Source organism: Argiope bruennichi, chromosome 2 (genome assembly GCF_947563725.1).
Source record: "Argiope bruennichi chromosome 2, qqArgBrue1.1, whole genome shotgun sequence".
In the NCBI taxonomy this organism is placed as follows: Eukaryota; Metazoa; Arthropoda; class Arachnida; order Araneae; family Araneidae; genus Argiope; species Argiope bruennichi.
In genome coordinates, this window is record NC_079152.1 from 117,340,553 (window position 1) to 117,362,213 (window position 21,661).

Below are 21,661 nucleotides of genomic sequence, written 5' to 3' on the forward strand. Positions count from 1 at the left end.
ATACATTGTTTGGTTAAGAAAATGTATCATTCTTGACCCTGTTAAGATTCTTTGCACATTTATTCTATTATGATCCATTACATGGTTTGATTAAGAAAATGTGCCATTCTGAACTCTGTTAAGATTCATTGCACATTTATACCATTATGATCTATTACATTGTTTGATTAAGAAAATGTGCCATTCTGAACTCTGTTAAAATTCTGAGTATATTTATACATGTAAAAATGGTTTAAACATTAATAAAATACTCGTATATTTTTCTTTTTGCTATTCTAAACTCTGTACTTATTTCAATTTCATTTTAAATGTTTTCACTGTTACATATCTTTCTGTGGATCATGACTTCCAATTTGCATGCGCCTATCTTTATTGAAGAAGGTGAAATAAACATATACTCATTAATAATTGACAACTAAAAAGAAAAGTCAAGAAATCTTATTAAAATTATTTCTTTCAGCATACTTGGTGCCCTAAAATAGATACAAATGTCGAGTTTTGGATTTTGATTTTAAAACTGGAATTCACGATAAATTATCTGAAAATTTCAAAAGAATAGAACAAATATTTTGACAGTCATGTAATAAACGGCTCCTCATTTTTTCAGCTGTTAAACTGTATGCTTTTGCTAGTAAGCCACCAAATATTTTGTCTTAAAGGACAAAATACAATTTCCCAAAATAATAATAATTTTGATAATTTCATAAGTTTTCCACATTGATTTTTTTAGCCATTGAGTTTGATCACTTTTGAAAAGAAGATAAGCGTTTGCAAGATTCTAATAAAATTTATTGCTTACTTTCATTTTGATTGATTTGGAAATGCAGAGTTAACACGAAATCGCATTGTTTTATTATGAGAGGCAAGATATTCCAAATAAAACAATTTTGGGAATGGTTAGGTTATAAAATTCATTATTAAAACCGAAATTAATGACTGTCTGTATGTTTACTAGAGCATTTTAGTTTGTACAAAATTTAAGACTGCTTTTTAAATTATGGTTTTATATCATATAAAAAATATGACTATAAAATTCGAATATATGTTTTTAAACATATTTTTATTCAATTTGTTTTTCAAGTAATTTTGCTTATTTCAAGATTTTTTTTTAGAAAATTTGTATTTTATTTAAATCATTTCAATACATTTTTATTAATGATTTCAATAAAATATATTTAAGTATTTTATGTACAGAATTAAAAATTTTATGCTAAATATACTATCTAAGTAAGTTTCTTAATTATCCTAAACTTTTTTTAAATTATAAGTAAATTAAACAAACGATGAATTAACCATGAAAACTTTCTAAAAAATAAAACTGACTATGAAAAAATTTAAATTTTACTAAACTATTACTTTCTAACTTTTGTATGTTTGGTTATTGTTGAGGAAAATAATTGATTTGATGAAAGCCTTTTAATCATAATATTTCTATATTTGAATTTTAAAATTCATTTTTTTCATTTTTTTTTAATTATGTCTGCTAAAAAACGTTAAATGTATCCAAACTGCTTGAAATTTCTTCAAGTAAATTCTCAAACATTAATTTAATAGAAATGTTAATCTATTTTTTTTTTTTAAATCTATAAGGAAAGAAAGGAGAAAAAGTTTTAAAATTAGTGGAAGAGTTAGATATTTTTCAAAAAATATTACATGAATTTTTGAGAATATATATTTTTTTTCCTGCTAGTTTAATTTAGATATTCAAAATCAGATCTCTAATTCTACCAAGTTAATTTTGAGGTTTCTTCAAAAGAAAAAAAAAAAAGTGATGAACAAATATTGAAAATCGAATGAGAAGAATAATAGAAAAATGGAAAATTTAATTTTTGAATAAGAAAAATATTTTTAAAATTTAAGTCTTTCCAAGTTCTTATCCAATCACAGTAAAACAAAGAAAATTTTCTCCGAATTGAAGAAAATAGTTTTCTTGGGTACCGAATCCCTTTAACACCTTTTGAATCAAGATGATTTGTTCAGTTATTTTTTATTGCAAAATAATACTGAAAAATAACAGCACATGTAGTAAATAGTAAAAAGTAAGCAGTACCCTTCCACGTGACCTCACTTGGGATCGTGAATCGAAATATAACAAATTCTAACTTATAACAACACATAATCCCAGAACCGGGCTAAGCTTTGTAGAATCCTTAGACAATAGAGACCTTTTAAAGATTTTTTTTTTATTATTTTCCTCCAAAATTATTAATTTTAATATATATATATATATATATATATATATATATATATATATATATATATATATATATATAATAAGTAAAAAATATTACGAAAAATGAAAACAATAATCAATTAATTATAAATCCTCTGTAAAAAAACAGGTTTCAATTTCTCCCCTATAAAATATTACAAAAAAAAATAATATTTATAGAAGTATAAAATTAATATTTTTACAAAATGGTGAAAAAAATTTACAAAACTTTTTAAAGTACTTTATTTATAAAATGTGACAAGGTTGTTGGGTTTTGAATCAGTCAGAAACTATAAAAAAAAAAAAAAAAAAAAAAAAAAAATCTGCAAGTGAATTTCAAAATATGTCTTTAGAATAATATTTTGAAATTTAAAAGATACTTGATTTCATTTTGAATATCTACGAATACATAGTCTTTTTAATTAAACAAACGCAAGAGGCTGAATTACCTTGAAAACCAAATCACGAGGCTTTTGGGAGTCCCGAAAAGTTCAAGAGGATACTAAGCCTCTTATTTGCCTATTTGATAATCCGACCCTGCCTAATCCACTCTATCACTCTAAAAAAATATTCATTACGTTTTCGATCACGACAACCAAAAACTACCTAAAAGAAATCATTACAGGATGACCCCTTTTCGTATCTCACCAAAAAACAAAAAGAGGGGGAAGTCACGCGTACATTCGGTCAACTGACCGTTGCGACTGACCGATGATTGGATTAGGCTCTTCGCTTTCAGCCCCTTCCTTCTCCTTGGAGGTGGTGGGGGCCATGAAAGGGGGGGGAGACTAATGAAGCCCTTTCGCTCCTTCAAACACCCATTTTCCGCACCATGGGTTTTACAAATGAAAGTTAATCGTAGTTAATCCGCTTGACTCGCTCTTACCTGTTAAAAAAGGAAGCTCAAAGAGTGTCATACTTACTTGATCGAGAAATGTTGGCTTCTCCTCTTAGCATTTTTTATCACTTCTTGCCTGTGCTAGGCAGCGAAGGGTGGAGTGTTTATCACTCGTTAGAGATGAAGTTTTAGTACGGTTGATTAGATCGATGCATCTTTGCACAAGCGATGCTATGAAATGTGGTGGATAAATCTTTGGTTTTGTTTTGAAAAAGAGGAATAATGAGTATTTATTAACAATTTTTTGGGGTCAATGAAATGAAATGTCAGATAGATTTGTTTGAATATGTCTTATTCAATGAATGATTTATTTGGTTTTATTTATACTTCTATACTTTTAATATATATATATATATATTTGTATAACAATGTGAGGTGAGGTCGAAAATGAAAAGTTTCGGCAAAAAAAACAAGAAATGCTGAGGAAGTGAAGCGAAAGCTCTTTACTTACATAATATTTCAGAAAGTGCACAAATGTGCCACCGCCAACATCGATACACACCTAGTAGCATCTAACAAGTAATTATCATACACTCTTTCGAAGATGCCAGGTGTTCCATGAGCAATTGCAGCGGCAACTGAAAGTTTTGCAATGAAGTTTTCATCAGAGTTATTAGAAGTTTGGTAGAAACTACATTTTTCCGCCTTGCTTGCACTTACTTACACTTACTTGTTCCACTGACACTTTTCATTTCCGACACTATATTGATACACAAAAAATGCTTCTTTATATGTATTTTAACTACCCTTAAAGTTTGGCTCATGAATTTAGGGACACCCTGTATATATATGATATTTTTTAATTCGCTTAATCCTATTATGAATATAGGATTTATGTTAGTAAAATTAAACAAACAAACAAAAAAACTTTGGTTGAAAAAAAAACTTTCTGAAGTGTTCTTTCATAATGAATATTCAAAAAATTATTCATGAAAACGATAGTCAAAGTAAATAATTTGAATTTATAATGTTCTAAATCAATTCAACAATCTTCATAGAATTAAATTTTTAACTGCCAAAACGAGTATATATAACCAATTTAAGATTTCAGTATATTATCATAGAAGCATTACTTTGAGTGGTTAAAGCAGCTTCTTCATTGCAGCGGCATGAACAATAACAAAAAAAAAGTACATTGAATATATTCATGAAGGAAGCAAATACTAAATGCAAGCGAAGAATTCTTGGAAACTCCTTAAATGTACATATTTTCTTGTATTTTATTTGCTTAGTGAATTATGGAAAAAGGAAAAAACAATAATTTTAATTACCCCCAGAGTGAAGGAATGGAAAGTTTTGTGCATAACTTTCACAAAATATATTTAACCTATTATAATAATTTTAAAACTATATACATGAATTAATGTCTTCACTAAATGAGAAATAAGTCATTAATATTTTTCTTATATCTGCCTTGATTCATTAATTATCTGTTTGTCAACTTTCTTTGGTTTATTAATTGTTACTATTTTTCATGTTAAATCATTTCTAATCAAGATAAAGTAAGAAATTTGTGTATACTTCTTTTAACTTTAATAATGGAATGGTTTACACAAAACTATCTAAATTACAAAAGATGGAAAAAGTTTCAAGTTTTTTAGTCATGAAATTTTTTTATCAAAAATCAATAGTTCTACTGGTTTTACTTACTTTTTTGGTTTTAATACTTGATTTAGCAATTGTACATTTAAAAGTTAAATTAAAAAAATAATAAACTTGGCTATGGCAGCCTCTTAGAATAATACTCAGGAGTGAACAGGCAAAGACTTGACTAATTTTGGGGTTCCGGTAAAAGTCTTGGAATTAAAGAATTCATCCAAGAGTCCTTCATTTTGGGGAGGTTTAAGAGGAAGGAAGTGTTTGGTTGGGGCACATGATATCATGTTTCACTTCAATGTAGAAGAAAATTTTTGGATTTTGATGATTGGATAAAAATGTATTTGATTTGGATGAATAAGTTCCTAAACAGCTCCTAAATGTAAACGCCAGTTTTATCAAATTTTAGGTTAATATGCGTTGGGTTATTTTTCATATTTCATTCATTAGGGTACAGATAATTTTATTTTGTGAAATTGAGTTCTCTTTTGTACTGCAAGCCTCCAAATTTGAGCGGCATATGTCAAAAAAGTACTTGTAGGTTTGTTTCTATATGAGAAACGGGACGATTTTATTACGCCAAAGCTCTGTATGATCTTATATTGCGATTGAAAAGGTACAGATTTTCAGAAAGCAATAAGAGTAGCATATTAGGTATTATCTAATCCCGATTTTAGATTAAATGATATTTCCCCAATGATCTCGAAGTGCATTTGCATTCAAATGTCAATAAATTGAAAATTCGATTGTTAACTGAATTTCCTCTAAATTTCAATTCTGATGAAAAAAAAAAAATTACTGGCATTGTTGATTTTGGTTTTGAACAACTTTCAAAAGGTGCAAAAGGAAAAAAAACTAATTCATCGAGAACTTGGTCTGTATATATGCTAAACTATTTTGAAAGCCTCTAAAAGACATCGAGTTCACATATTTTAAAGATTCTATTAGCAGAACGCTATTTAATAGGCAAGGCAGCAGGACTGGATGGTTCCAGGTTCGATTCTACTAATGCATCGCGGAGTATGTGTGATTAGCCCATCTTAATCTTGATCTCGAAGGGGTCAAATGTCCTCAACTTGGTCTGAAGGAGATTTGTATAGAAGAGGTGTTGGCTTAGATATTGATTTTGTCATCTGACAAGCGTTCAAAATTCGAGAATCATTTCGAAATAAACCTAGTATTATCTTGAAACAAGGACTGTAATGCAATTAACCAAATTTCGTTATAACTGAGCTGTTACACTTCAGAGAGTTAGATCAATGTTTAATAATACCCCATTTTTGCCTATTGTTGGATTAACTTGGTTTCAACTGCCTTGTCAAACTCAATTAATTTAAAAATTACAGATCAGGCTCAAGCTTCGCTGATATACTGAAACAAGAAACCTCTCACGCCAGAGCCGTAATTACAGCAGTACCCTTTCTGGGTTAACACAAAATTATCACGCGCAGTTGCATATCTTAAAAGTGTGCATCAAGGGGTACACGTAATTGCTATGTTTCCAGTAGCCGACACTTCATATGATCCGAGAGCATGATCGGAAAAGAGCGTGGACTGGTGGGATGGGAAGTTATAACGGCTTCTCGCTCAGAAGTAGGACATTCATTAGGTGCAAGGCGAAACTGAGGAGATAGAAACAGGAGCTGACGGCAGGAACAGATTAGGCATCCCGTAGCCTCTCATTTTGCTCACTGGAGAAAAGCTCCGAATAAATAGCCATTAATAACCAGAGGAAACGCCGTTTCTTGACTCCGCAAACTGAGATGGCTTGCTCCTCTCTAGGAATCGGGGGGACGGCTACAAATGTCCGGCTATTGGGGGACATGTTGGACATAGGGCTTATTAAGCTCTACAAGAAAAGATGGGGAACAGTCTTGGCGGGATTCCGATGGAGCTCATTTGTGTCGGTTGAGACCGAGAGTAATTAAAATTCAATTATTAAAATTGTGCTTATTTAAATGATCATTTGTTACAAGTAAACTGTGTAGCAGGTTTACTGTAGGGGAATTAATTACCGCTAATGATTTGTTAATTGACTGCGGAAAAGAGAGTTAAAATCAAATGGCAGTTTGTGGTGTAAATGACATTTTCTGCTAAGTAGTCTGAGTTAAAAGCTTCTGATTTTCATACGTCTCAGAATTTTTTTAAAGATTATTTTATTCCTAATTCACATGCATGCCGTTTAAATGAAGAAAATGTTCAATGGTCTCCTGTTTCAAGCATTAGAAGCATGTTCAAATTTAAGAAAAGTGAGTTAATTGGATTTTTCATATTTATTGAAAATATTTTATTACTGTGTAAAAACCTTTTGTAAAAAATGTTGCAATTCAACTCTATGTCCAGCGCAATTTGTTCAAAAAGGACTCTTGGGCTAATAAGCAAAAAAAAGTAACTGACTTCCAATATACTATATATATACTTCCAATACTTATACTATATATATATATGTTACAGTCAATGCACATAATCAGTTATTATTAATACGAACCGATTCTTCACATTGACCGTAAAATATATATTCTTAGTATTCCAACTTAACGTCCGAGGTTTTTAGTTTCCCACGATTTCTAACATATGCCGAACTAAATTACCATATCAGCAAATCTTTCTGAAATTCTTTAATTTAAAATAACTTTCTCAAGACTTGTTTTTCAAGCTTTCTTCTTTGTCTCTATGGAGTTAGTCTAAAGTTGTTCATGGTTCTTATAAAAAAATTTTAATTATGGGTAAAAATTGAACTGTTTCTGTATCAGCAAGAAAAATAAAATATATTGTTGATGCCGATTAACCAGCAGAGGATTTTTTCCCCTTCATTCCATTAGAAGACAATACAATTATGAAGGTAAAGATTATTTGTAGCAAATCAATTTTATTATTTTCTCATCCTTATTTATCTTTTTTTAATGAAATTTATGAACTCATTTGAACCTAATAAATACAATATTGTTCCTTTTCGCACTTGACTTTAATAACTTATCAGCAATCTAAAGATTTTTTTTTCCCTTACGAAAAGTATGTGCTTTCATATGTTAATTTTTGACTCGATTGAGAAGTATTCTATTATTAAGATTTCTTTTAATATATTTCCAAAACAATTATTAGAATTGAATAGTCTAGGTTGAATCTATGTAAAAGTAGTATTACGAAAATGACATTACTATTTCGTTTTATTAACCTCAAAGCTCAGAATATTTAAATTAACATGCAGAAGAATAGAAGCTCTGTATAGCTGAAGTACATAGCAACAAACCACTTCATCACAATTTATCCAGGAATTATTCACACCATGAATATATATTCTTGATTATAGCCTCTGAAATTTTAGATCCACATTTATATACCAGATCATTAGGGAGCAGCACGGAATTAACTCTAAAATCACGAACTGTTGGTGAAATAGTAAACTCGATGGGGAGAGGAATGATCAAAAAATGAATCGTTATGATTGCTAACATTGCAGAGGTACTAGAGAAAAACTGATGAGCAGCAAACATTGATTGTAATATAACAACTTTTCTTGATTTCAGTCGTGCTGTCGTTGTGCTGTAAAACTTTGCTATTTCTTTTAAATACAAAATAAATAGTTTATAATATTACCGGCTTAAATTAAAATTTTTACTTCTTTGGGTTTTTTATTATCAAGAGAAATCTGCCTTAAAATTATTTAAAAGCAATAAAAAAACACACGGAGTATATTAGACTGCAAAATTTTTACAGTAAAATGAATTCAATTTATATGACGAACTTAACAAAGCACGTATAATACGTTATCTTATACAGTACATTGTCAATGCGTCTTTTATACTTCTGAAAAATTCAAAAGTTGTTCAAAAAGAAAAATTGCCGAGATGTGTTTGTTTTGTCTTATTTCATGTGACCTTATTATTTCAATAATGGAAACTTGGGTAGATGGTTACATGAAATTCAAAATATAAATGCATCGCTTATTATGGACCAAAAAATAGTGAGCAAAATTATTAGTAACCAAAATAAAATAGTTTTATTGCACAATCTAAAAAATGGAATGAAGACAAATTCCATATAATGACTGTAGAAGTCAAGAAAAGGCACATTTTTCAATAATAATAACTAATGCAAAAAGTTGACAACAGAACAGATTTTGTGACTGTCGCAACAGAAAATGGGTCAAAAATAACAATGAACGCATGAGACTGGATTTTATGTAATATATTAATGTTCAAATGGTACAAAATTTAACAAGCTGTATAAAGCCCATAGAAAGTAATTTTTATTAATCAACGCTAGACTGCACTACTCCACATGTAATATTTTCTATATGCAGACTTTTATGTTTATGACGTAGCGTGTATATATATATATTTGTGCTTTTTGCATTCTTTACGATTTTCTGTCTATGGCCATCCTGTGTTTTTAATAAATTCTGAATGTTTTTTAATGCTGAATGTCAGTGATTGTATGTGTATATTAATTAATGTGTTAATTATTATGTGTATATTAATTAATTTAACTTATATATTTTAACGAACCTTTTCAAAATAACTAAGACTATTTTGAGGAAGACCTCGTTATTTTGAACTGCACTTAGATGATGAGGACATTACCAGATGCATTTCAGAGCCCCCTTATATTAAGGAAACCCGAACTAATTGATCATGCTAAAATATATCGAGAAAACTGATCAACAATAATAAAGAGAAATGTTAGCGTTTTGAAACAGTACGTATCACTTAACTTCATAATTATTTTTAAAGAGTCGATTTTGAATCATAATTTGTTGCAAGCAATACAAATGCTTATAATAAGTTTTTTTTTTATATTTTAATTTAAAGTAAAGAGATTATTCAACCCTAGGAAAACATTGTTATTAGCAATTTTACTTTTATTCATTAATGAATCTCCTTCTCATTAAAATTCGTTACATTAGATCGATGATTTTCAAGTTTTTATATCTTATATTTTTCTCTTTGATATTAAATAATTTTCTTTGCTGTCCTTCTTTCAATGATGATGGAAACTAATGCCATTGAAATTTTAATCATATAATTACCATTAATGGTTTTTTATTATGCTATTCATTATCTACTTCCACCTAAAAAAAACTTATTTTTATAAATGACATTATGATTTTGGTTACGGTTTTCAAAAGCATTTTATTATAAATGAATAAATTTATAATTTCTTGTGTTCTATAATGCACAGAAATAATAATTATATTCAAACTTGCAAAATCATAATATATCAATATCATATATCATAATAATCAATATTAGGTTTCAAGGCATAATCAATCATTTTATAATCTAAAACCTATATTCATTCATAACTTTAATAACTGCACAAAGAATAAATAACTTTTTTACTTTAACTCAAACTTTTTATGTCTTTGATTTTCATAAGGCAAATTAAGAAACAGAAAATTTTGTAAGTCAGTTAATTTAATGCTCTCGTCATTTCGTGATAAGAATGTGCATTCAATAAGAAGCAAATTTTCAATCATTACTTCTCATTTATAAATGACGTAATGGATTTAAAAATTCTTTTTTATTTTATAATTGTTAATATTATGTATAAATAGATTCATTATATCAATATTCCAGAGAGATATTATTCGTTATATAGGGTGGTTTATTCCATTAATGAATCATGCATTCTTCCTAAATTCTGTGAAAGATTATTGACTAACACATTTAAACGGTTGCACATTACATTCCCATGGATATGCTTTTAAATTTAATTAAAACATTTTTCATCATGTATTTATTATTGTATTGAAATCTGAGAAGAAGCATTTAATCTCCACATTTAAAAGGGTCATAGAGAGGCTCAAATTTCCAACATAGCTAAAGTTTACTTTATTTCTTATACATAAAATATATTGAAAATTACCTTTTCTGTACAAGAATCAATTCAAACGCATCTAATATAAATGAAATCAGTCGGGTAAATTCAATTTTATAACTTTTATTGCGGTAAAAAGGTGTAAAGACAACATGCGCCCATGAAACTTTGACACCTTGCCAATTAAGATATATCATAATCTTCATATATAAAGTATTGAATACTACTAAGCTATGCATGACGCATTCATTTATTCTAAGTATTTTAACAAATAAGCGAGCATTTTATGCAGAATTTAACTGACTAGACGATTCTTAAACAATTTTCTATTTTGCACGATGAAAATTGTTACTGTATAAAAAGTGTTTAACGCATTAAAAAAAAAAAAAATTTTTTTTATTGAATAATTCTATTTAGAACCTTCATACCGATGAAATGAATATTTTATTTGAAAATAAAATTTAAAAGAAAATGTTACTGAAGGATATGATTTAATTTCATATAATATAGTTGTTTTAAACTAGATCACATTTTTCCATTCGATTTTTATATTGAATTTTATATAATAACGAATCATCTCATGCTAAAATTTCCGGGTTAAAATTTAACCATTGATATTCCTCTAAAATTTTTCTTCTAATATTAAATATATACATTTTTTTTTTTGATTAGGCAGAGATAAAATATTTATGATATAAATAATATATATATATATATATATATATATATATATATACACTAGGGGTGTTCAAATGAAAAGGTACGAAACCATACTATGGGTATGAATGAAGACTTTATTCAAAGTATACACCATAGGGCTGAGGCCAACGATCCTATTGATTAAGGATTCCTTGTTCCCAGAATTCCTGTGGCCGTGACGAGACCCAGTCCTTCACAACGTCCTTGAGTTCGCCGTCCGAGTTGAAGCGCTTTCCTTTCAGATGTTTTTTCAGGAGACAAATCACATGGAAATCGTAAGGCGATATATCCGGGCTGTAGAGCGGATGGTCGAGCTGCTCCCACTTGAAATTGGCCAGTTTCGTGTGTGTGACCCTGGAGACGTGTGGACGCGCGTTATCATGGAGCAGAACCCCACCCTCTGTGAGTAGTTCCGGTATTTTGTTCTTGATGGACCTGCGTAGTCTTCGGAGTGCCTCACAGTTCACATAGAATTTAATGGTTCTTCTGTGCTCGAGGAATTCAACAAGTAGCGTCAATTGGACGGCGCTCTTTATAAGAGCCTCTGCTCTCTCCTGCGCATGCGCCAGCTCAAATTTCAAATATGGAATTTTGAAATTCTTAACAAGATAATTTACTAAAAATCACACAACGCCACGGTGCGCCGTAATTAAACATTCCACAACTTCTTTTTTCTGAAATTTTGAAAAAAATCAGAAAAGCAAGCAATACTTAGCAATAGACGTTGATGTTTCTAAGAGTTGAATATGTTGAAAGAAATTTTCGAAAGAAGGCTAAATGTGTTAAGCATTTTATACTTTTAAGCCCGATATGCAGCACGGCCAAACAAACTTTGAAAAAAATACAAGTATAAACAGTATTTAAATATAGTTTCAAATAATGATTGTTAATAATCAAAAATAAATGAAATTTGTAATTATTATTTTTGTAATAAATTATAGATACCTTTGAGAAAGTGTGACAAGTTTTTTCTTCTTATTTTTTTTTCCTTCTTTTTACTTGATGTGATATAAATATAGCTGATTTTACCCAAATTGATTATTATTATCAATCGTTGATTTTAGCAAATTTTTTATTCATGTGATCATATTAACTGGTAGCTACAATGTAATTAAAAACTCATGAAATATCATAAAGCATTTAATTATTAGTGGTATGAAGATAGCCATGATAATAACGAGATGCCAGGCATGACCACCGATCGGCATACCACCGATTAAAATATATTTTAATCGGTGGTATGTCTCGTAACTGTGAAGGCCCTAAGCAACAACTATACGGTCCTGCATAGACATAAAGGGGTAATTGAATGTAATATATTTACTGCCCTTATTTTTGACCTAAAAAGCACTTAATTAAAAGCGAATTTTCATAGGCTGGTTCATACATTCCCACTATCAGGAAGAAAATTAACAATAATTAAATTACAAGAACTTCGTCCTTTACGATCTCTTAATTAAATTGCGAAAATCCCTATTTTTGTCTGAAAGCGATGCATAATCGCATAATGCCTTTGCTACACATAATTTTATAATGCCGTAATCCATTAAAAGAGCAAACGGATCTCCAATGAAAGTAACTAAATTTCCTAAAATATCAGAATTATTTCTAAATCATAAAACTTTCCATAATTTCCGAATTTGCTTAGACTCTGCCATATATTTCCATTGACATGAGAAAATAAACCGTGAGGTAATTAAATCACAAGAATTACGTTAATTATATTTCTTGACAAAGTAGAAGAATCCTATTTTCTACTTAATCCCTGTTTCACTCCAAAAGGGAAGCCACTGTTTTTCCATCGAACTGGGAAAACCGGCGCTCCACTATGCATACGCACCCCCTTCTCAACGTATCTGATGGATAGGCATTGTTAGAGGCGCGTTTAAAACGACAATTGCAGGGCCCCCCGTTCCTCCGAAATAAATGTAAATCGCCAGCCATAAATTACGCTGTGATTAGGTAGACAAACTGCAACAGCTGTACGTTATAAGCAAATATATCTTGCTTCAAATTCTATTTATACAGGCGAGGAGCCCGTAAATTCCTCGGTTTCTGCAAGCAGACACGATCGAGGAGCCCTGATTGGGCATTTGTCTCGGCGCCAATGGATCAGGAGCGGAGAGAAGGAGGAGCCATGCTCTCTCTAACGGATACTGAAAAAGTGGTGCGAGTCACAACGAATCCTTAAAGCTTGCTAATCATGATTCTTTTTATATATATTATTAATATCATAAAAATAATCATGCGGATATATTAAATATATCAAATTTAAAGCCTACATAAATGAATATCTATTAGCAAAAAGTAGTGGGATATATTCTTTAAAAAGATTATTATATAAATATAAGCATGGTTACAGTTTTAAAAAAAGGTGATGGCATAAGAATGTATTATGTTTCTTACGCTCTAAACCTTATTTTTAAAACTTTACATTAAAATTTGAATTTGAGTTTTTCCCACCAAGTTTAATTTTTATCAGAATTTCGATAAGTTTGTGGGTTATTGGATTATTTTGTTAAATATTAGAAATTCTTCCATTGACAATAAAAGATTCGATTGATGATTTCGATTGATTTTATTTTTTGGTACTTCATGAGAAGTACATCATAAAATTGATTACTTCGATATGCTACTCTTCCATTTCATTTCAAAGTTTAGATAATATTATTTCAAAAAGGATTATTACGAAACTTAATTTCATATCACAGGAATGTTATGAAATCATCCTATGATCACTTCTAATTGATAGTGTGAGGGTACCTACAAGTTATCTTATTATTTCTCACAGCTCTTCTAATACTTGTTTCATTTCAGGATGGAGAGAGAATAATATGAACTAATGATTATCTTCTATTATTGATTACCGATTGTTGATGTTCTAGATTAAACTGTATTCAAGCATATAGATTTTTTTTAATAATTTATGTTGATATCTAAATTCTAACAAGATTTAAAGAGATACTGCATAGTTTTTCTGCTGTATTTTTGTATTACTGATGAATGGATATTTTAAAACCTCTGCCTCGCTATCCGAAACTATGATGCTTAATTTACACTGAAGAACGTTTACATTATCGAATTATAAAAATAATTTTCAAGTTTTATTTAATGTTTTAAGAAGAACATTAAGTAGAACATTGTTAAATTAGATAAGATAATACTCACTAAAAATTTTTTTTCCGATAGTAGTATGTTTAATGCGTACATAAGTTCTATTAAAATTAGTACAGATTCTTCAAACAAATATATTAAAGTTCATAACATTTCACTTTTTACTAAGTGAATTTTTGCCACTTTAAGAGAAAAAATACATACTTGTTTGATAATTCAGATTTTTTCTCTTTAATAATAAAAAGGCAAGTCTTTTAAAATTTTACTAAGAGTACTGTATTCGTATACTTTATTTTGCATTATTATCAATGCGAGATTGAATCTTTTACAATAAAATTCTGTTTTTATGCGGTTTCTACAATTAAACATATTTTTTATAATAATTTAATGGTTTTGTAAAAAGAAATCGTTATTTCTTCATTAATATTTTTTTAAAAATCCAAATAAAAGATAAAAATTTACCATAAATGAACGGATACATGTTTTTATGGATGTAACACTGTTTTTACTAGAGGAAGGGGAAAAAACATATCTTTTTTTGTCCTCGGGTCTTGAAGATTTTTTTACAATAATTAGAAGATGCATATTGAACAGATAAGTTACTTAAAAAGTTAGAAATAATCACAAGGCATCATTCTAAGGTACCAAAGGTGTAATCTCGTTTGATTCATCAAAAATTATTCATCAGAGGAATTATTTGGAAAAAAAAGCAAATAAATTTATTCGACTTTTTCTACCAACTGATATCAGTTTCTGGTAATATTAACATATGTCTGGTAACATATGTCAGTAAACGATAAATCAGTTATTAACAAAAGATTCTGAATTCTTCTTAAAATAGCAAAATATTATTGTGGAATATTTTTTCTCATTGCAACAGACATTAGCCGAAAAAGATTTCAAGTTTCACTCTCCTAAAAACATTATAACAATTTTTTTTAAAAATATGTCATCCGAGAAGCGGTCAGAAAATATTTATATTCTTTTCTGGTGTTTATATTGTTTTATTTTAAACGATGATATTAGCCAAATTCTTTCATTACTTAACATTCTTCCTCATCTACGCTTTTAATGCCTTCCCGTTTTTATATATTTCTACGAAAATAAAACAAATCGTTGGAAAATAAAGAGAAATGCGATATATTATTATTATCTTAACTAAATGATTATCCCAAGAGTAAACTCAAAATGATGCAATTCATATGACATTATTACTGCGCAAGTCATCTAACATCGAAACGTATGTTGTCTTTCATTTTGTGATGATATCACGTCTTACAAGATATGCAAATGATTGAAAAATGAAACTGGCGCAGTGCGTATGGTATTTATTGTTTTAAGTGATTCCATTGTAAAATCTTTAACCAGATGAATGAATTTGAACAAGTGTGAACATGATAAAATAGAAATGTTAAGATATACATAAAATCATTATCCGTACATCTCCAACGGCTGAGTTTTCTTGAATATAACCTAAGAATAGAGAAAAATAATTTTAACCATAATATTTCGAAATGAAATAAATAAATTATCATAATCTATTTATAAATACATGTATAGATAATTATAAAAAATTACGTTATACATAATTAAAAAAAAGCAGAATCTTGGGTAAATTAATTAAAATAACAACTACATTTGAAGCATGAGAAAGATTCTTCCTTTTGAACTGTTCTCAGATAATAAGAACTAAGCTTGTGTGGAACTCACTTTCTAAAATTCTACACCATACCAGTAGGGAATATTTGACATTAATATCAAAGCTGCCATGTTTTTGCCACCATGTTCATTCGTTTATATATTCTTAACTGAATAATGTGTGAATATGTGTGTGTGTGTGTGTGTGCGTGCGTGCGTGTGAGGGAAGATAAATAATTGCAGCTGAATGTATGTCATAAAAATTAGGCATTCACTGAAGATTAGATTTTTTGCTCGGTTTGAAACAAACTTTTGGTTTTTGGTGCACTCTTTGATTTTTATTTTCTAATAAACATCATAATTATACATCAACAGCAAATAAGATAAGTTTAACCTTAATTTTGCATATCCCAGCAATTTAAAATATCCCCACTAAAATATAATGCCGTATTTCTTAAATCCCAAATTCGAACCACATATTCTCGGTGCATACTATTTAATATGAACCAGTAAAGAAAACCAGCATATTTCTCGTCCTAGTAACTTACTTAGATTCCTTTCCCGCTGAGTTGTGCGAAAATTTAGAGTCGTGTCTTCGCAGTTCGAGAGAAATGCGATAAGACTCTCCGCGCAAGCGATAAACTTCCTTGTCGGTTACGAGACCGATGAATTTAAACGGCTGGCGATAAAACTGCGCGCGACCATTGCACCAACATTTATTATCTCCGGATGATGAGCCGGACTCATTGAAAGCCCACGTTTCTTTCCGCACATTAAACACGGGATATTGCCCCAGCACGGATCTAAGAGTTTAACATTAGTTAATAAATTTAGAAGCTGCGTTTGATTTAACATGCGCATTACCTTATCTTGAATTGTTATTGATTTGTGGAATTGTGTACTTCTCGGTATCGATTCGAATTTCCTTTTCATATTTTAAAATTTCAAGAAATCGACTGCAATAGCTGTATATCATATTTTGAGATTTATTTATTAGTTAGCCTCTTTGGATAATCTGTTTTGCTTCCTTTGTTCTTATTATATAGTATTCTATTTTGAAACTATAGGCTGTAGGCATTTTCCAACATGGTTAGAATAGAATGATACCTTAGCAATCATTCTTTGTATCAAGCTTCAGTACCACACCAATGTAATAATGTTTGAGCGTCAAAATTATATTCGATTCAATATATTTGTTACGATTAATATAATTAACTGTAACAAATTATCAACTAGATGTGCAGCAATTTAGATGTAAATGTACAATAATATTATAAGATTTGCTTCCTTGAATTGTCTTCTCTATTCATAATGTTCGCAACAATTTGAAATGAATGATTAAAATCGGTTTGAAACAAAACGTGATCAATTAACAAAATATGCATTGCAATATAGTAAGCAAAAATATTATTGAGAGAAAATGTTAGCTAACCTCCAAATGAGGAGAAAATATTATGTTCAACTCTGAAGCGAAAATGTTATACTATTACGTCAGTTCTACTTACAACTACAAATCAGAAAAAAAATGTAATAAAATTTGAAGTCTACGATACCATATATATATATATATATATATATATATATATATATATATATATATATATATATATATATATATATATATATATATATATATATATATATATATATATATATATATATATATAATGATATTTTAACTCTAATTTCAATTTAATTAATTTTCAAGATTTTAACTTAATTTAGCCCATAGTAACTTCATTCTATTCTCTTATTTCGTGATCCAATTCCACTGTCTCTACTTAATTAATTCAAGAGAAGCTTTGTTAAATTGTTGAATCAGCTAAAATCTAACTTTCCCACACTGCGCGTGAAGAGGCAAAAATACCGCTGATGAGGCAAATTCTTTTTTTAAAATCTCCCTGTGTTTCCCTTGCCTTCTCCGCGCGTGTAACGAAAATCCTATCGAAATCTCATAATATATTAGCACTGTAAAGAAATATTTTCTCTATCAAAATCATAGGTTATATAAGACCAGGGATAAAATGTCCAAGAGCTTTTTCCTCATTTCTTTTCTGTGTCGTTCTGTGTGCTCATCCCTTGTACATATGCCTGCTTCTTCAAAATGAAATAAAACGACGTCACGAAATTAAAAGTATCTTCACTGTCTTCAAACTGCATTCTGCTTCACATAAAATAATGCTTATATATATCCCCTCCCAGCTTTGCAAACATCACTAGGCAATTACATATATACTGATAAAAACCGTTAAAGGTGATTAGTCCTTATAATTTATTATTCATTATACTAACTAATAAAATATTATTAATTTGTTAATGCTTACTTTGGATTCAAAAATAAAGATTTTGGAAAATGCAAGAATTTTGGTTCGATTATTATTAACTAAAAAAACCTCTGAAGACTCCTCTGGAAAATTCCATGTACTATCGGAAAATGTGTATTAAAGAGAGGGGTTGAAAGCGATTTTGTCAATTCACTCTATGCAATGCTAATCGCAGAGAGCGAGTGACTGTGTTGTTATTGTTATACTCTGTTTCACCCTAACTTGGCAGTAGTGTATATTCTAGGCATGCCGAATCGCAGTCGTCATCAGGGGAACAGGGTTACTTTAAAGTACAAAGTTAATAGAAATGCAGATCGCTGGCGAAACTTTATCTCGCAAATTTTTCGCCAAATGGTAAATATTTATTTACTTTATCATATTATCACTTTATCAGAGAATTAATTGTTTCCTTATTTTCATTATTTTTTCAGTATTATTGACACATTATTTTAATAAATCATTAAAGTTATTTCATTTCGTTTCACTGTTTCTCAAAAGAAAACAATATATCTTTCAATATTCTGTAAAGCGTAGTTCGGCTAATGTTTTTCGAAAAGATATTTATATCATCGTTCACATCTTTTAAAACTTTATCTAATGTTGGGATCTCATTTCTGCAAAAAAATGCATGGATTTTTCGTCAAATACAGAATAATGTAAAATCATCATATTTTACAAGACCTGAATGTTTATCTACTGAGCCTGGTCGCTTCTTTCTAGGGGTACTTAAAGGATGCTTTTATTTCTTTTTTCAAAAGGAAAACTGTTCATTGCGAAACATCTGTAAGATGCGAAACTTTATCGACGATTTGATTGATAGAATCTTAAGGGTCTTCTCGGAGTCGAGAATAAACATTTAATATGTTTCTGCGTGCTGCACTTTTTGTTGGTTTCACTCGTCTTGAAGGTGTGCACAGCGTAGTCGGTGATAACACTTTCTCTTTTTCAACCATTTTAGAAGTTAATAGAAATGACGAATAGAATAAATATTCACCAAACAAAACTAATAACTATTAATGCGATTAATAGTATCAAAAATATCAGCTGCTAAAAAAGCGAGAATAAAAAAGTACGAAAGATGATAATGGTTGCGAACTGAATGAAGTTCAGTTGGCGGAGACGTAAAAGAAAAGCGCGCCAAATATTTGACCTTGAAGACCGGTTCTAGCCAAAGTGGAATTCATTATGTCAATCTTTTAGTTTTATTCGTTCGCTTTATTTACAAAATACTTGACATATAAGCACTTCTAACTTGAGAATAATTTTAAATACATATTGATAAAAAAATGATTTCTGTAATTTATGATATTATTTGATAAATTTCTGCGCATTTTAACTATTTTAAAGTCGGAATTGATGGGGAACTCTTTCCCAAAGCGGAGCGTCACATTTTCTACCTTTAACAATACTGCCAAGTTAGGGTGAAACAGAGTATAGTTAATTAATGATTTACAGTCTACTTGCGCCCCACAGGTGCTGTTCTTTGTGGAAATATAATCTGCGTTTTTCCTAAATATGCTCCATGTTTTCTTGGAATAAAATGTCGTTATCTGTTGCCATGCTTATTGGACTTCATTCATCAATCACCCACCAAACAATTTCCGTTACACTTTTATCTATGTTATGTGAATATAATTCTACACTGTAGTATTAGTATCCTTATAATAATTAGATAAATTAGTTTTAAGAAATGTAAGAAAATTGTGTGTCAATCTAAGTTGGTTGAAAATGTGTGCTAGCTGTCAATTTTTCCAATTTTACTAGTTAATTGAATTATTGTTTTAAATTTACATCTATCTATAGGGTGTGTAATAATCATGTGATATACATTTCAACGAATTTTACATCTTGATATTACAATATCTTTTCAAATACTTATGATGTGCTAATAAATTATCATCATTTTATTGACACCTAATTTGGATCTCTAAAAAATATATATTTCAAATACTTCTGGAATCCAAAATAAAATTGAGAAACATTTATTACGTATGTGATATAAAAGAAGGTTATCTAATGAATCTTAAAAAATATCTTTCACATAAACCGCAACACCCTTGAAAAATTGTTCAGATATCTACATCTGTTCCTAAAATTTCTACATTTAGGAGTAAATCACAAAAAAAAAAAAAAAAAATTCTTTGGTAAACAAACCCAAAATTAAATTATGGTTTATTTCATTTTCTCTACAAGAAAGTAGGTTAAAGGAAAACTCAACAAAAAATATCCTTAAAAAATTTCCATAAAAGAAAATAAATATATCGAGTGCCAACTCACAAAACCAATCTATGTTGTGCATGAGAGGCAACTGTTTCTGGCAAGTACATTAAATAAAGGAAGGAGAATGAACAGAAAAAAGGGGGGGGGGCTCTTCGATTCAACCGAGTTCCTTTTTCGGTGGGTGACGCGTTTAATTTGGTGTATGACGTTCTTTCGGCCTGCACATTCCCCTGTAATGTGTCCCTAGGGATTCGGGTACGCAGCCCTAATGAAATTTGTGGCCCAGCAAACTCAACAGGAGTGGGTAAAATGTGAGGCTGGCTTGCTTCAACTTGTCGACGGAACCAGGCTTCCATTTGCCCTTTATTCGATTTCTTTATGCTGTTGTTTTTCTTCTATCCGGCCACTATGTTTGCCTTTCTTTCTTTTGCTTCAAGAACGGTGCACTATATGTGAACAACGTATTATATAACAAAGGACGAGATAGGAATATATTATATATAATCAATATTCTCTCCAATGATATTAAAACAGATCAAGATTTTGGAGTCATTTATCATTCAAAGTAATTTTTATGGCAGAAAAATTTCTTTGCAATCCATTTTATGCCAAAAATTTCGAGTAACATGTTAATTATCTCTCTCTGTCGCATAATACTTGTGCAAACGAATGTTTGAATGGGAATTATTACCGACGAAACTATTAGTTAAGTTGTAGCTCAAACTTTCAAAGCCTTTAATCCAAACCAATGTTCCATGATATCTGGTATTTGTTTCAACACATTTTCAATTTTTAAGGAATGTAATTTATCATGAATTACAACTATTTTTCTAATTTAATCCATTGCCAGAAATAAGTTGTTTCTTTTAGTTGAATATCAACTCATGGTAAATGTAAAATGAAAAAAAGAGAGAAAAAAGTTTTCAAATAAAGATCGGGTTGCAAATTCTTAACACATTAAAAGATAAACAAAAAAAGTTTTTAAAAAGTACAATTACATTAGTACCAAAACAAATTAAATGCAATAGAGTGACCATATCAAAAATTAAGAAATGTGCTTCAGGTAACATTTAATAAGCTAAATCTTATTCAAATGTTGATTCTTTGAAAAAAACAATACCATGAACGTACATGTACAGA

At 29.5% G+C, this 21,661-nt stretch overlaps 1 long non-coding RNA gene across 1 annotated transcript in view; it reads right to left on the reverse strand.

The window, feature by feature from the left end:
• Positions 1–15,716: 15,716 nt before the first annotated feature.
• LOC129962073 (uncharacterized) overlaps positions 15,717–21,661 on the reverse strand; it is a 134,718-nt gene continuing 128,773 nt past the window's right edge. Inside the window, exon 3 of the long non-coding RNA XR_008783879.1 lies at positions 15,717–15,812. This is a non-coding gene — a long non-coding RNA (uncharacterized LOC129962073). The remainder of the gene's footprint in view (positions 15,813–21,661) is intronic.